This window comes from Lissotriton vulgaris, chromosome 12 (assembly GCF_964263255.1).
Source record: "Lissotriton vulgaris chromosome 12, aLisVul1.2, whole genome shotgun sequence".
Taxonomy (NCBI): domain Eukaryota; kingdom Metazoa; phylum Chordata; class Amphibia; order Caudata; family Salamandridae; genus Lissotriton; species Lissotriton vulgaris.
Genome location: NC_141700.1, coordinates 464,764,954 through 464,778,126, shown reverse-complemented (window position 1 = coordinate 464,778,126; position 13,173 = coordinate 464,764,954).

The window sequence follows — 13,173 nt, the reverse complement described above, 5'->3', positions numbered from 1 at the left end:
GTCAAAAATTAATGATTAGACTGACATCCGCTGAAACGGGATCAACTTCCCGTTGAACACACCAATCACACCAGCGTTTCCAAGCCCTTCGATATCGCTTGTGAGTATTGGGAGACCAGGCGTTACTAATGAATTTGGCAGCGTCGCTAGAAATGCCCGGGATCGACCAACGATCCCCGAGATTCGCCATGCCAGCAATTGGAGAGAGCCGGACAGAATGAGGGGATGCGGATCTCCGAGAGGATCCCGCAACAGATTCCACTTCAGGGGAAGAAGGAGTGGAGGTTCGCAACACATCTCCAGGAGAACCGGGAACCACGCCTGAGCCCTCCACAGAGGAGCAATCAGAATCAGCTCCGCTCGAAACCGCTTGGTGTAAGCTAACACTCTGGGAAGCATCATGAATGGGGGAAACGCATAACAGAGAGTCGATGGCCACTGTTGAAGAAAAGCATCCGTGGCCAGAGCCAAGGGATCCGGTCTCCAACTGTAAAACCGGGGAAGTTGCGCGTTGAGGCGAGAGGCAAACAGATCCAGGTGACACTGGCCCCACCGCCGAAGAATGGCACGGAAGACTCGAGGATGAAGCCTCCAGTCGCTGAAATCCCGAAGATGTCTGGAGTGCCAATCCGCAACCTGATTGTTGCGACCCGGAAGATATTCTGCAATAACCGTGATCTTCCATTGCAGACAAAAATGCCAAAAATCCTTGGCTATCTCCGCCAACACCTTGGACCGAGTCCCGCCCAGCTTGTTGACATAGCGGACTGCGGACACATTGTCCATTCGAAGAAGAATGCAACAACTCGTCTGAAGGGGAGAAAAACACTTTATCGCAAAGGAACCCGCTAGGAGTTCCAGACAATTTATGTGGAGAGACAATTCCTGGGGTGACCAACAGCCCCCCGTCGAGACAGACCCGCAACGGGCTCCCCAACCCCACTGACTGGCATCGGATTCGATCACCAGTTCCGGAGACGAACCGAACAGGGCTCGACCGTTCCAGGCCTCCATGTGGTCCAGCCACCACTGCATCTCCCCCCGCACCTCCTCCGAAAGAGGAATCTGATCCGAATAGCGGAGGCCTTTCCGGAGATGCTGAATCTTCAGGCATTGCATCGCCCTGTAATGTAGAGGACCTGGAAAGATCGCCTGAATGGAGGACGCTAGAAGGCCTACCACACGTGCTAATGACCTCAACGACACAGTCTGTTTGGAAATAACAGACGTCAATTCCCTCCTGATGTAGCGCAGCTTCTGACCTGGCAAGAGAAGTTGGCAAGTCACCGAGTCTATCTGAAAGCCCAGAAAATCTATAGATTGAGAGGGGATCAAAACCGATTTCGGAACATTGACCAGAAAACCTAGAGACTGCAAGAGTTCGATGGACCACTCCAGATGCTGCAGAAGCCTGAGAGGACAATCCGCCATAATAAGAATGTCGTCCAGATATATGATCAGTCAGAAACTGCGCAATTACCATTCCCCAGCTGGCAGACTGCCCTCTGTGCCCACTCTATGAGTTCATCTGGGTCCACGAGAGCCGAAGCTTCCTTAGCTTTGAAGCCTAAATCCAGAATTTTGGAAAGGGGACCAAGCAAGTCCAGTAACTTATCCTGGCATGACCTCCAGGAATGGTCCAGGCCCTTCTTAGGATCTTTCGCATATTTTTTGAGATAAGTGACCATCATCGGATCCACCTCCGGGGTCTCGGCTAGGTGGTCAGCAAGGTCAGGTCTAGGGCATTCGGAACGGAGCCTGGCCCGAACCGACGCCTCAAAAGGTTGGCGAATATGAGCTTCAAGATAAGCGGCCACTGCCGGAGCAGGCAACCACGACGACGAGTTTGGGTGAACAATGTTGTCAAACCAGGCTACGTCGTCCCTTACCTTGTCCTGATAGCGAAGCCCTCTGGAATGACGTAGATGATTTTCGCAGAGACGCAAGGGACCAACTTCCCAAATGACTAACTATACTCTTACTGAAATTGTATTCACAGTAAAAATAAACCTAGAAATAGGGGAGGAGGGCCGGTACTGGACGTTGATGGGTAGGATGATTCTTGCTGTCGACCTGCGAGGCAACAAGTATCAAAGTTGTAATCACAAGACCTACTTGATTCGCTACTTCCTAGACTACAAATCTAAGGTTTAACCTATCTACTTTTTGGAAGAGTTTTAGTCATAAACCTACCTGCGAACAGTCTTGTCTTGGCGAACGTCCAGTATGTCTTTGTCTTGTCTTGAAATTCGAGTCATCAGATTTTCTCTCTGGTGAGTAGTTCAAGAAGTGGGTTGCTATAAGATACAAATGCATTCAGTTAAACACTATTCCTAGTCTTCTCTCTTTACATACATGAAGCTTCCTATTGCAAACTTACTTGAAATTGTTTTCGTTTTACTCTAATAAAGGGGTTCTGCAAGCTCTTGAGTCTTGGCCTGCTCTTTTTAAGAAAACAAAATAACACAGGGAAAAATACAAAATGCACAATAACCTCACTTTCCTTGAAGCCTTACTAATTAGCATTCAATTTCTGCCAAGAAAATATTGTTACTAACAATAAAATACTGCGACATTCCTACAGCACAATAACTTCTTGCAATGTCAAAATCTTAAAATGTCTCAGATTACTTCTTTCCAGCAACGCTGCCAGGAAATAAATGTTCCAAAATTGTTCGAGTCTTTCTTGCGTTGGGCGCCTGAAATAATAGCAAGATTGCACTTAACTTTGTTTTCCTTTCTTCCTTGCAGGAGTCGAAATGAAGGAAAATCCGAAATGATGACTTCAGACAGCTTCAGGGTCATCCAAAAGGTCAGTGCCAAGGAGAATTTCCAGACGCGATCCTTCCTCGAGTCAGATGAAAGGCAAAGCGTCTTCTAGAAAGCTGGGTGCAGTTTAAATAGTAGGCCGCACCCAGAAAGCTCTAGAAGTAACATGCACTCTTTCACGCAAGCTGACAGCCTAGTGCAGCTAGCGTGATACATGTCATACACTTTCAGGGCATTGCAGCAGTCAGCATAAAAGACGGTTCTCTGGCAATTCAAGTGCAAGTTTAAAGAAAGTAAATCAAACCCTATGTAAATACAACAAAACTGTATAACATATTAGGTGCCTTCTCAATAATAATTGCAGAAAACATGACAATACTAGAAAAACATTACATTACCACATACTGATAATCAGGACGTGCGGGTGCACGGGAAAGGGGTGGGTTTTTTAAGGACCTAAAATGCCATAAGAATGGTGGGACGGAGGGTCCGAATCTGCGCGGGGAGACAAGATTGGAGAGTCATGACAAATGTCCTCTGGCTCAAAATTTAGCAAGGAAGGACGCTCAGGGGCGTCAACAAAATGCTCCTTGCGGAGTCGCTTCTTGGGAGGAGAGTCCAGACCAGAAGAGGCATGAGCATGGTCGGAGTCCTCCGCAAAACGAGACGCTGAAGATTTGGACGCCTCAGTAGTCAAAGTCTTCGCCAGTCTCTGAAAGTCCGACTTATGAGGATTATGGGGAGATTTGGTGGTCTTCTGTGAAGGAGGCAACCAACCTTGCTGCATCGCATACTGGTTCAAATGGCGCTTTAGGGGATTGATAGCACGAACAAGCGCCTTATTAACAGAAAACTGCACACCCTTATCCAATTCCTCTACCAGATCATATTCAAGAGTGTCATCCTCTTCCTCATGATAGAAACAATCATCATCTTCCTCATAATAATCCGCCATTGCACTGGTGTGCAGATATTCAGAGCCCACAAGACGACTGGCACAGATATGGAGTATCAAAGATACAAGTAAGGGGGAGTGAACACCCCAAGCAGGCTAATGTGAGGTAAAACTCAAGAAAAAACAAATTAAATGTGGAGGGAGTTAAGCCTGCCGACCAAAAATCACTCTAGGCAGAGCCTATGCACAATATATAACTACCAAAGCACTTTCCTGTGCTCCGGCATCGAACGGGGTCGAGAGTTCAGAGCTGTGGGCGTGAGCGCTGTCAAAGCGGTCCTTCACTCAACCGGCGTGAGGAGAAAAGAGCCTCAATCCGGAAATAATGCAGCGTGCATGCGTGACGCTGCCGCTACTGAAACACCGGCTCGAGAGCGCTCGCGCTCTCCGTGTGAGCCGGCGACCCCTGCTACCGCTTCACTCACAGCAACCGGGCACAAGCGGCCAGGCGCAGGGAGGCGAACACACGCTCCCAAGAAGCACGCCGCTAACGGACGAAATAAACACCGGCACACACCACAGGAGGAGCTGGGGCTCAGAAACATACACAAGCACCGCGCACGAGAAAACAAAGCAGCGCAATACAAGGCAAGTGTATGAATAACAATAGCAATGAATAGCAATAACAGCAATTGAAGCAGAATAAAGTTAAAGAGACTTAAAAGGCTGCGGAGCAGCAAAGAAAGAGGAAGAAGGACTAATGTTTGGACCTTTTATAGCATAATCTCTATGGTCATTCCCTAGTGTTCATGGGAAATGTAGTTTTGTTTTTATTGGCTGCTGAGCATTTCATTAAAGAAATGAGAAAGCATAATCGAAGCCTCCTGTCCTGACATAGAATGGAGCAGGGGAGAAGGCAGCCCATGGACGGTGACGGACGAGCCGGAGGACGCCTGCTCCTTTAACTGGCAGACCAAGGAGAACGTAATTCCGCCCCCAGAGGATGAAGGCTTCTTCCCATTGAATAAAAAGATGGAAGAGGACGTGTTGGCGTGTGACGTCACCCTTGGAGATCGGAGTGCGGGAAGTTGGAGCGAGAGGAGAGAGAGAGTCGCGTTTGGAGACGGAGACGAAGAAGAAGATGATAGCAGCAAGCCAGGAGGCCAACGGATCCACGCAGCGCCGTGCCACACTCCCGAGGGAGGGGTGTGGCTGCAGCAGGTACGGCAGCGTTTGGCGGGTTGGGTCGGAGACGGGGTTCTTCGGCCAAGTAACAGCGAGCAGTGTCCTACTTAAAAAGACTACTTACCGCATCACGCTGCTTGTGTAAATAATACCCACCGTTTCGGTACGTCGTTTCACTACAGCCAGACAAGGGAGCGTGACACATGTTTCCTAAAGAGTGACCGAGTGAGGCGGGCACCAATTTGAGGCGGGGGGGGTGTGGGGGAGGCAGGGAGCTACGGTGGGTAGCGGGAGGAGATTGCCGGTCTGATGGACGGGGACGGGTTTGTGGTCGTGGGGGGGATAAGGGGCATCTTTGGCGGCCTAAAAGAAATGCTGCAGGGAAAGCGAGCCTTGGGATGGCTGGTATCGCAAATAGAATAGAAAGTCAGCATATGGTGCGCCGAGCCAGTGAAAGTTTTCGCTTCACTGGGGTTACCACCATGGTTTTTCTAAATACTCTGTTTGTGGCTCCATATTTCAAAATGACTTTCGTTATGCAGGGCCAGCAGTTTAAATTGGCTTAGGACAAAACACACGTACACAATGCATTGATGGAAGGTTGCCGGTCTGGTGGATGGGGACTGGTGGTGGTCTTGGGAGGTACAGGGCATCATTGGCGGCCTAAAAGAACTGTTGCGGGGAAAGCTAGGCTCGGAAGATGGCAGGGGATGTGAGGTGCTGTCGGAGGCTGTCGGGGGAGAGTACCACTTGGCACAGAGGTGCCAACTGAGTCCTGGGTTAGGGGCGTGGGGATGCTCGGGTTGCAGAGTGGGAGCCCATGCGTGTGGGGTGGGCACGGGGACCACGCGGGGCGTGCGGCAGCTAGGCAGGACGTGGGCCGCACTCCAGCACACTATGCGGTTGTCGGGTCTTTCGATTGTCACTTTTGTAATGCACCGTTTCCTACCTCTTGTATTTGTTGGCTCACGATTGTAGTTTTGCTTCTTTAATGTAAAGTTTGTTTTGGACTTTGCTCACTTGATTGGTCTCATGTATCAGCCCTGTCCCGATTGTGAAGCGCTCTGACAACTTCGGGTAAAGTTTGCGCTATATAACATGGCATAAATAAATAAATAAATAAATAGATAAATAAATGGCACTGCGTGAGGAGAGCACGGGGGAGGTAGAGAAAACGGCGCCAAGGGGAGGGGGAAGACAGGAGGGGGTCACCAACACGAGCAGCAAGAAAGCTGCTGCCTCCTCGCTCTGCCTGGGGATGTCAGCTCGCCTAGGTCCAGCTCCACTCACTAGTCGGCGCTTTGTCTCCCTCGCAGTTGAAAATGGTGACCCCCTCCTGACCAAAAGCAGTTACTGTCTTTGCCGAAGTGTGTTAACAGGAGCGGACAAATGGGGCTTTAGCTGTAGTTTAGTTGCGTGATAGGAGCGGAGGCGGAGGGCTACCACTAAATATCATTGGGAGAGAGATGAATAACGATTAGAAGGAGGCTCGTGAGAAGGAGGCTCATGGAAGCAAGCAGATGGATGCAACGGCCGACGCGGTCAGGCCGAAATGGCTGCCTGCAAAGCTCCGAAATTTTCGGATTCGGGGGCGTGTTTTGCTGTCCTGAGTGACGGACAACGTCATGGTCTAAAGAACAGCAAAACGTACGCCCCCAAATCCAAAAAAGACGGAGCTTCTTTGGAGGGACGGCTCTCTCCTCCAATGGCTGGCCTCCGTTTAGGAAGCCAGCCAATGGAGGAGAGACAGGGCAGGGAGGCGGGTTCTATAGCCCTACTATCCAACATAAGATCTCCGGACGAGAAGCTGCTTCGCAGCTTATAGGTCCCTCGACCTAAAAAGGAAGGGAGAAAGGATGCAAGCCTGTCTCATCTGTGTGCATTTTATTTGGGGGCTAATTTGCCCCGCAGGCTAAAGCGAACCTTTACCATCAGATCATGGTGTAGTAGTTTAATCAACAGTAGGAGTTCAGCTTCTACCCCCATGGATTCCATTAGAGTCCAGAGTTTTGCGCAATTTACTAAGTCGAAGGCACTAGATAGGTCTATAAATGCTACGTGAAGAGACCATTTTTTGCCCAGGAATACTTGCCTGATATTAGATACACCCCAGGTCTAAGACAAAATTGGACATTTTACAGGATTTTGTGTTCAGTGGCCCAATATTCCAGACGCCAGAAGAACCCTTCCAAGAATCTTCATGCTGGAATCAATCATTGATATGAGTCTATAACTCGATGGTGATTGCCAATCCTCATTTTTAAATACCACAGTCCTCCAGGAATCAGTAATTTGTTCCTTCATTGCGCTTCTGAAAACATTTGTTAGAAGAGGTGCGCATAGATCTAAATGATATTTAATAATGTCTGCTGGTACCCCATCAGGGCCTGGGGCTTTCCTTGATGCTCATTTTTTGATTGTGTTTGCAGCGTCATCTACTTCTATGTTCCTATATACTTGTGCCAGCCAGATTGATATCTAAGGTGTGAGGGTGATGGAAGAACCAGTAACTTTGGGATGAAAAATGAGTGTGAAGACGGGCACCAATAAATCTACACGAATCTCAACTTCAAGTGCAGGCACTACATTATCTGTAAAAAGTGGGGGATTAATTATGTCCCAGAAAGGCTTATGCTAGAGCCTGCATCTCTCTTTTCTTACCATTTTGTAGGCACGGGCATGCGTGGGGTGCACACCTCTAAAATGACACAGTCAGCTGCATCAAAGGCTTTTTTTAAATATCTTTACCCACGCTGCGCAGCACAGGGTATTTTGTGCAGCATGGCTAAAAACTATTTTGGCAAAGCCAATAGTTCCCAAAGACTAGACCTATTGGCTTTGCCAGTGCTTGTTTTAAACTCTTACTGCACGGCTCTTAACTCACCATTCCATTAAGGGGGAAGGGTCTTACACCCATTTACCTCCTGCCCCCCTTCATCAACTGCCTTGTTGTAGGATGCAAAAAGCAAACACAAGGAGGAGGTGGCGAAGTGAGCTGAAGACCGATGATGGATTCAACTCAAATCTGTGACTGGGGGTGAGTGTCTGAAAAGTTTCAGCGCTCTGTCTATCATCTCCTTGTGTTTGCTTTGTTGTAGGGTGCAGTAAGCTTAGGTTTGCACTATCAAATACAGACAGCAAAGTTGCTTAACAATCTGCATATAACAGCAACTCATCTTTTATTCAGTGCTCCATGGCTGAAAAACATAAGTTACTATTTCCAAATCAATGGTACTCGATTTACCAACGCTTAAAGGAAGGGTGTGTTTGCCTCGCTAGGATTCAAACTAGAGATTTTCTCTTTTGTCCATGCTGTGTACCATTTTCAGCTTTCCTTGATAGGCTACCATCTTCACATTCTGGGGGTTGGTCAGCAGGCCTTATCTTATGTCTTTGGTGTAGGAAGGTGGCTACCTGACTATGGTTACCCCAGATTTTTTGCCTTGTGTTTAGCTGGTTTTCAACTTAGTTGGCCTGGTTCCCTGCTAATCAGGGCCCCAGGCTATCTGCTCTCTCTGTAAAATGGATTCCATGTACCATAGGTGCATAACTATATTGGCTTGGGTCACCTTATCAGCCCCTGTACAGAGCACTATAGGTGCCCAGGGCATAGGTGCATCCAAGGCCTACCAGGGGCTGCAGCATATCTTTTGCCACCCCTGGCAGGCTATCTAAAATTGACACAACTGACTGATCACTCAGCTGGGGCAAGATGGTGTAATCACCCCTTGCTTAGATATAGTATGCCTATATCTAAACCTAACTGGACACATATATACCTATCAGTCACTCCTATTGCAGGCCTTAACAATCCTGGAGGCAGAGTGCTTGGTTGTATGTGAGATGGTGCTCTAGCATGAGCTGAGCCTGTCTGCAGCTGTCGGGACCAACTCCCTAAGCTGTTCCAGGATAATGCCAAACCATATACTATTAAGTGCCTTATGATCCTCGCGGTTATATAGCAACTTTGGTATGGCTTTATCAAAACATGTCGTGTAAGGTGTCATACGATTTGGAATACTATCCCCTCGACAGTTCTGTCGACGGGGATAGCATTCCACCCCTCTAGAGGGAGAAGACATGTTACTTTACTGAAACACGGTTGATTTTTAAAAGAGCCTCAGATCCACAAAATGGATGCTTCTGCCACAGACACAAGTCTGACCTCCTGCTGCCGACCGAAACTCAGCCGAGGAGGCCTGGACAAAGGCTTTCCTGTCGCAGGGAGGTGTTACACCACCCCAGACAGGAGATAGTGGATTATACAATAAACTAAAGCACACAGCAGCTGACCAAGGTTTCGCACATCAACGTTTTCTGTTTCAAAATAGTTATTGGTGCATCCACTCTCACCATCCGCTGCCAAGGATGTCTGTCAGATCAATACTACAAAAAGAATAGAGAGGTGCACTCGATGAAGTCAATAGCGCAAAAAGTTCATTGATTGTGTGAATCTTCAGTTCTTTTCTTTAATGTATTCTTTATTTTCCTTTTAAAATACAACGGCACAGCCAATGCGTTTCATTCCCTTTAGTGCCTAGGGAATTTAATCAGGTCTGTAAAAAGATATTGACATGCATAAGCATTTCGTTTGCCTTGTGTTTAAATATACATAAAAGTGACATTCGTCCAAGTGACTTACAAAATTAATTTAAGAAATGTCTAAAAGATATGCCAATAGATCTAGTCATATTAAAAATTACCTGCCAATGGCAAGTTTGCTAATTTCTTGTGGATACAAGTACACCCTCACTGGTACATTGCTACCACAAAGCGAATTAAAGCTATATGGCTTGACAAAGAATAGAATCATTGGGAAGTGCCAATTGGGGAAAAGGGCACCCAAAAAGATTCATGCAATTGTGCCATGCATAGTGCTTATTGAAAATCAAAGAGATAGGTGTCACCAGGTTTCTGGTCAGAATGACCAAAGTCAAGATATAAAATAAAGCGTAAGAGTAGCATTATGATTAATGAGATCACCTCAGAGGGCATAGGGAATAAAGTGTGGTCACCAGGATCCCCCTCAAATATCCCAGTATGTGTCCAAAAAGTATATATATATATTGGGGCTCACCATATGATGGATAATCATACAGATATGATAGTCCTTGATATGATTGCACCTATGGAACTGGTGCTGAAGGATAATCGCGGTATGATCCCAAAGTATTCCTGAAATTGAGATATGATAATATGGTTTATTAGTGATGCTACCGCCATGACTGAGAAGAGTTCCTAAGACAAATTGGTGAACAAGCATGTTCCTCTACAAATCATAATCCAAATTGGGTACAGTATATCCCAATTATGCATCATGATTACAATTCTCCACATCTCAATGTGGTGCAGATTGGAAAAGGGAAACGAGATATGTGAACAAGACTCCCGATCCAAAAATGCACCTAACAGAAGCTAGGGGATCACATTAGTAGGTGAAAAGGTATTCCCTTCCAGACTTATTTATTAGTGCCAAGGGGGGAATAGTAATAAGTAAATTTGTACCTGAGTTGGATTGGCGCACAGTTCCAAGCAAAGTATTTTTCGTAATCTCCGAAGTTAGCCACAATGTTAAGATGGGAAAATCAATGAATATTTATCCTGGCCCCCTGCGTACAAGAGATGCACAAGTATCAAATTATAATATACGTGTAGAGAATGAACACACTTATGTCCAAGCCCTATGCTTTAGTGAAAATCGAAGCGTATTAACAAGACCTGCGTGTGTCAAGAGCTATCAGGTATATGAAGAAAACCCCCTAAGGTATCAGCGGATGCTGGTTGGTGACACCTGACACTTATTTTGTGGGTAGTGGGCATTTCAATCAAGTATACAACATTAGAAAAGGGGGAGAGGAGTAGGTTACTGAGAATGATGACATAAGTTGGTTCCCTCCACCCATTAGTACGATGGATGGTGATGTGGTCAATATCAGCCTCCCCCCGTAGAGAACCGATACACCATTCACAAACATCGTGTTATATCAGGGCACATTAACAAGACGTTTCCTGAAATGTCAGATATATGAGGAAAGCCCTCCAAGATAGCAATGGATGCTAATGGGTAATTGGTGACACGTATACTGTAAACAATAAACGTTTAGATCAGGGATGCGATATAAGAAAAATAGGGAAAGGGATGGGTTGTTAACAATGAGATTATTGGTGGATTCCCTCCTCCCGTTCATATAATGGGCGATAGAACAATCTGTGTCAAACTTCACCCATTATGAAAAATAAGTATATTAGCACGAAGTTGCAAGGCCCCCGGGATACCCGATAACAAGATCTCGCTGGTAGGAGTACAATACCTTAGAGGATCGTCGTAGAGAAAGGGGGGTCGGAGTGCACAGGCTGACGAATGGCGTCCGGATTGAATACAGTAGTGTTTGTAGGGTGCGAGACCTAAAAATAAATAAACGGTCTGACATCACAAGAAGTGATAACGTTTAAAAGGATTTTTTTGGTAAGTTCTAATTCCCTGTCGTGTAACGTACCTGTGATAAGGTCGCTGCAGTCCCCTGCTCCTCCCCATGGAATATTGGAAGCGGGGGATTGTGAGTGCACGCCATATTTGAAGGAAGTGTGTTAACCCTGAGGAGCGGTCACGTGCTTCCTACGACATCGGGACCGGCCCTAGACGCCTCGAGTGTACTCCCGTGTCCATAATGGCAGCCATCTCCAAATATATCGGACTTGTAAGATACCCCACAGGGATATTTAAGAAGAGAGCAATGAGTCGGCTCTGATATGTGTCAATAAGTTCTAAGTAATATAAAAGAGAATATTCCCGTTGCACGTATAATTACGTGCTAGGAATCGGCCGCAACCCAAATAAGTGCGACCGTACCTGTTTATTTACATAAGAGTATATCCATGGGGTTATGTAAGTATATAGTGCCGAGAGTTTAGCAAATTATGTGGTTTCATGCATCCACAACGATAGCCATTGCGTTGTTGAGTGTCCAACTAGTTCTCAGGAACGTCTATTAGTTGTGTAAGGTTATAGAGCAGCCATGGCGGCCATCTTTGAAGGGTGCAATGGGTATCTAGAATATAATAGATTGCTGTAGTTGGTGGGATCAATCATTTCCCCCAAAGTAAGATTGAAATGGAAATGATAGAAGTGGGAAACCCAGTGTTTATATGTCCCAAACTGTCCTGAAAAAGTAGAAATTGTGATCAGAAAGCGGATTTACAGTTTACGCGCAAGAAAAAGTGAAAAAAATATACAAAAAGGGGCTAGAGTCCCACAGAAGGTATTTCGGGGCAAGGTGGATACCCATATAGCAAGTGCATAGTACATATATTACAGAAACATTCCTGCATATGGAAATCAACATATCGATGCAATATAAGCAGTCAGTTTCTTCACACAGAGAACATTTACATGTTAAAGAGGGTGCTTCCAGAGCAGTTTGCTGTACAGTACAATATGGTATACATTCGACTCATCCCTCCAATTCTCCCTGGAATTGTAATTATTCCACAAGGTGTATACAGATTTTTATTATACATTATGTTCTTATTACTAGTGTGATTGGTAAGTGAGGGAAATGACAGGGGCAGCGGCATTATTGTCTTATTCGAGAAAATAATGAAGCTCTTTGTCTGTATTATGCCCCTTTTGCGTTGCTCGCAAGCGGCAAATCCACTTGGCTTCCCTCTGTCTAACTGCCAATTCCCGGTCACCCCCTCTTTTGTCCTGTGGTATGTGGTCAATTCCATGGAACCAAAAAGAAGTGTCCCCCGGATGTTTTTCATCATAATGTGAGCTCACTGGATAGCGTTTATCTTTGCCAATGATTGCCCTCCGGTGCTCTTGAATTCTTAATTTTAAAGGACGGACAGTGCTCCCCACGTAAATAATATTGCAGCTACATCCCAATAGATAGACAACGTGTGTGGTATTGCAATTGATGAAGCTGTTTATCTTGTGATTCTTAGATGTGTTGTATGTGAAGTTGGTAGTTTTATTTAGGCCTGAATCACAGACAATACATGACCCACATATATAAAAACCCAAAGGTTTGGATGGAAACCATGATTCGCGTGGGGTGGTTATGTAGCTTTGACATAAGTTGTCCCTAAGGGATCTTCCCTTTCTGTATGAAATAAGTGGTCTAGTATGTATGAGATCAAGGAGACCAGGGGCATCTTTTAAAACTTCCCAGTGTTTTCTAAGTACATTATGAACTTTGTTGCTGTTAGAATTGTATTGGGTCGTGAAGGTAATACTACGGCCCTTTTTTGTGGGGGTATCGTGGGATTTGGTCAATAATGTATCTTCCCTACGTAGGTTCCTTGCTTTTTGTATGGCGATG